We start from the raw sequence: 4659 nt of genomic DNA, 5'->3' as shown, positions 1-4659 counted from the left end.
GCAGAGAGAGAGAGAGAGAAGTCCTAAAGAGGTCAGTGGAGCTAGCTGACGGACGGCAGAGAGAGAGAAGTCCTAAAGAGGTCAGTGGAGCTAGCTGACGGACGGCAGAGAGAGAGAGAAGTCCTAAAGAGGTCTGTGGAGCTAGCTGACGGACGGCAGAGAGAGAGAGAGAGAGAAGTCCTAAAGAGGTCAGTGGAGCTAGCTGACGGACGGCAGAGAGAGAGAGAGAGAGAGAGAGAGAGAAGTCCTAAAGAGGTCAGCGGAGCTAGCTGACTGCAGAGGTTCCTCTCTCTCTCTCTACTTCTCTCTGTCTCTCTGTCTCTCTCCTGCAGCAGTGTTGTGTGTTTTTTTATTGGGTACAGGGAAGGGTAATGCGTTTTTTTACTTGTGTACATTCCTGGTTTACATTCTAGTTGCAGGTTTTACTATATGACTTATTCTATCCACATGTTTTAGGAAAGTATCCTGAACCTCCCCCCTTCCAGAAAAACAGGCTATAGAGTTTTGCATATTCTACACATCTAAACAGAAGCAATAGTGTTTTTGTGATTTGTTATAGGCTGTTTTTAAGGACACGTAAATGTGTCTCATTTGGCCAATATCCCTCTTTTATTGCCACTGGTAGTGCCAGGTCGGATCTGAATACATATGGATGTCTGGTGAATTTCTCAAATTTCCAGTAAATTAACATCTTCACGGTCATATTGTCTGGAGACAAATTTTCCTAAAGGAAACTGAAATTGCATATAAATGGCCAGTGTTTCTTTGATTATGCCTGCACATCAGGGTTCACCAGCAGCCACAAACATCTAAAGACTAAGCTACAAGCCAAACAAACTTGTTAGAATTGTAAGGATCGGACCCTTTTTTTTTTCCAATTTTCGCCTAAAATGACATACCCAAATCTAACTGCCTGTAGCTCAGGACCTGAAGCAAGGATATGCATCTTCTTGATACCATTTGAAAGGAAACACTTTGAAAGGAATATAGGAGAATATAACACATTAGAACTAGTAAAAGATAATACAAAGAAAAAAACAAAACGTTTTTTGTATTATTTTGTACCATCATCTTTGAAATGCAAGAGAAAGGCCATCATGTATTATTCCAGCCCAGTTGCAATTAAGATTGTGGCCACTAGATGGCAGCAATGTATGTGCAAAGTTTTCGACCGATCCAATGAACCATTGCATTTCTGTTCAAAATCAAGACTGCCCAAATGTGCCTAATTTGTTTATTAATAACTTTTCATGTTCAAAACTGCACTCTCCTCAAACAATAGCATGGTATTCTTTCACTGTAATAGCCACTGTAAATTGGACAGTGCAGTTAGATTAACAAGAATTTAATCTTTCTGCCAATATCAGATATGTCTATGTCCTGGGAAATGTTCTTGTTACTTACAACCTGGTCCCGTGTGGCTCAGTTGGTAGAGCATGGTGTTTACAACGCCAGGGTTGTGGGTTTGATTCCCACGGGGGACCAGTATGGAAAAAAATGTATAAAATGTATGCATTCACTACTCTAAGTCGCTCTGGATAAGAGTGTCTGCTAAATGCCTAAAATGTCATTGTAACCTCATGCTAATCGCATTAGCCTACGTTAGCTCAACCGTCCCGCGAGGGGGACACCGATCCTGAAGAAGATTTAAACTCCCTCATACTCAGCTGGAGGTGTTTTATAGTCTGTATCTATTTAATTGTATATATATTTTATAATGATATTCAGAGATTGTCAAGCCAAGTCTTTAATACTGGGTAAGCCTACAAAGCACGGAGAAGAGCTTTTAAATGTTTGTATTTAACTAGGAAAGTCAGTTAAGAACAAATTCTTATTTACAATGGCTTCCTACCGGGGAACAGTGAGTTAACTGCCTTGTTCAGGGGCAGAACGACATATTTTTACCTTATCAGCTCGGGGATTCGATCCAGCAACCTATCGGTTACTGGCCCAACGCTCTAACCACTAGGCTACCTACCTCCCCTCCACTTTTACCACTAGGCTACCTGCCTCCCCTCCACTCTAACCACTAGGCTACCTGCCGCCCCTCCACTCTAACCACTAGGCTACCTGCCGCCCCTCCACTCTTACCACTAGGCTACCTGCCGCCCCTCCACTCTAACCACTAGGCTACCTGCCGCCCCTCCACTCTAACCACTAGGTTACCTAGTGGTTAGTAGTAGAGGGCTGTAGGTCAGGTCAGTGTATTAGCAGTAGAGGGCTGTAGGTCAGTGTATTAGCAGTAGAGGGCTGTAGGTCAGTGTATTAGCAGTAGAGGGCTGTAGGTCAGGTCAGTGTATTAGCAGTAGAGGGCTGTAGGTCAGTGTATTAGTAGTAGAGGGCTGTAGATCAGTGTATTAGCAGTAGAGGGCTGTAGGTCAGTGTATTAGCAGTAGAGGGCTGTAGGTCAGTGTATTAGCAGTAGAGGGCTGTAGGTCAGTGTATTAGCAGTAGAGGGCCGTAGGTCAGGTCAGTGTATTAGCAGTGGAGGGCTGTAGGTCAGTGTATTAGCAGTAGAGGGCTGTAGGTCAGTGTATTAGCAGTAGAGGGCTGTAGGTCAGTGTATTAGCAGTAGAGGGCTGTAGGTCATGTCAGTGTATTAGCAGTAGAGGGCTGTAGGTCAGTGTATTAGCAGTAGAGGGCTGTAGGTCAGGTCAGTGTATTAGCAGTAGAGGGCTGTAGGTCAGTGTATTAGCAGTAGAGGGCTGTAGGTCAGTGTATTAGTAGTAGAGGGCTGTAGGTCAGTGTATTAGCAGTAGAGGGCTGTAGGTCAGGTCAGTGTATTAGCAGTAGAGGGCTGTAGGTCAGTGTATTAGCAGTAGAGGGCTGTAGGTCAGTGTATTAGCAGTAGAGGGCTGTAGGTCAGTGTATTAGCAGTAGAGGGCTGTAGGTCAGTGTATTAGCAGTAGAGGGCTGTAGGTCAGTGTATTAGCAGTAGAGGGCTGTAGGTCAGTGTATTAGCAGTAGAGGGCCGTAGGTCAGGTCAGTGTATTAGCAGTGGAGGGCTGTAGGTCAGTGTATTAGCAGTAGAGGGCTGTAGGTCAGTGTATTAGCAGTAGAGGGCTGTAGGTCAGTGTATTAGCAGTAGAGGGCTGTAGGTCATGTCAGTGTATTAGCAGTAGAGGGCTGTAGGTCAGTGTATTAGTAGTAGAGGGCTGTAGGTCAGTGTATTAGCAGTAGAGGGCTGTAGGTCAGTGTATTAGTAGTAGAGGGCTGTAGGTCAGTGTATTAGCAGTAGAGGGCTGTAGGTCAGGTCAGTGTATTAGCAGTAGAGGGCTGTAGGTCAGTGTATTAGTAGTAGAGGGCTGTAGATCAGTGTATTAGCAGTAGAGGGCTGTAGGTCAGTGTATTAGCAGTAGAGGGCTGTAGGTCAGCCCGCTACTGCTAATACACTGACCTGACCTACAGCCTTCTACTGCTAATACACTGACCTACAGCCTTCTACTGCTAATACACTGACCTACAGCCTTCTACTGCTAATACACTGACCTACAGCCCTCTACTGCTAATACACTGACCTGACCTACAGCCCTCTACTGCTAATACACTGACCTACAGCCCTCTACTGCTAATACACTGACCTACAGCCCGCTACTGCTAATACACTGACCTGACCTACAGCCCTCTACTGCTAATACACTGACCTACATCCCTCTACTGCTAATACACTGACCTGACCTACAGCCCTCTACTGCTAATACACTGACCTACAGCCCTCTATAGCTAATACACTGACCTGACCTACAGCCCTCTACTGCTAATACACTGACCTACATCCCTCTACTGCTAATACACTGACCTACAGCCTTCTACTGCTAATACACTGACCTACAGCCCTCTACTACTAATACACTGACCTACAGCCCTCTACTGCTAATACACTGACCTACAGCCCTCTATAGCTAATACACTGACCTGACCTACAGCCCTCTACTGCTAATACACTGACCTACATCCCTCTACTGCTAATACACTGACCTACAGCCCTCTACTGCTAATACACTGACCTACAGCCCTCTACTACTAATACACTGACCTACAGCCCTCTACTGCTAATACACTGACCTACAGCCCTCTACTGCTAATACACTGATCTACAGCCCTCTACTACTAATACACTGACCTACAGCCCTCTACTGCTAATACACTGACCTGACCTACAGCCCTCTACTGCTAATACACTGACCTACAGCCCTCTACTACTAATACACTGACCTGACATACTAATAGAAATGATCTGATACGAACTGTTAGTTGTGAGGGCCTTTTTATTTCCAAAGGTCTGTCCTCCTCACTGTTAGTTTCTGTTGAAGACAGGTGTCCTCATTCTGCTACTGGAATATTAACCTCCCAGATTACCGCTGTATCCTCTTTCTGCTACTAGATAACCCTATTTAGCTAGCATTTCCCCTCGCTAATTGTAGCCTAACCAATATCAAAAACAGAGATTCAGTGAAAATGTAGTCATGGTTCTATGTAGTACTGTGCGCCTCCCATAGTCTGTTCTGGACTTGGGGACTGTGAACAGACCTCTGGTGACATGTCTTGTTGGGTATGTATGGGTGTCTGAGCTGTGTGCCAGTCAGTTTAAACAGACCTCTGGTGGCATGTCTTGTGGGGTATGTATGGGTGTCTATGAGCTGTGTGCCAGTCAGTTTA

The 4659-nt window shown here is 45.1% G+C and overlaps 1 non-coding gene across 1 annotated transcript; it reads left to right on the top strand.

The window, feature by feature from the left end:
- The first annotated feature begins 1409 nt into the window (after positions 1-1409).
- trnav-uac (transfer RNA valine (anticodon UAC)) lies at positions 1410-1485 on the top strand. Its single transcript has one exon. It is a non-coding gene; the product is annotated as a tRNA-Val (tRNA).
- Positions 1486-4659: the final 3174 nt, after the last annotated feature.

Source organism: Salmo salar, chromosome ssa01 (genome assembly GCF_905237065.1).
Source record: "Salmo salar chromosome ssa01, Ssal_v3.1, whole genome shotgun sequence".
NCBI classification, from domain to species: Eukaryota; Metazoa; Chordata; class Actinopteri; order Salmoniformes; family Salmonidae; genus Salmo; species Salmo salar.
The sequence above is the reverse complement of the archived record's forward strand: the minus strand, read 5'-3'. Positions and strand labels throughout refer to the sequence as shown.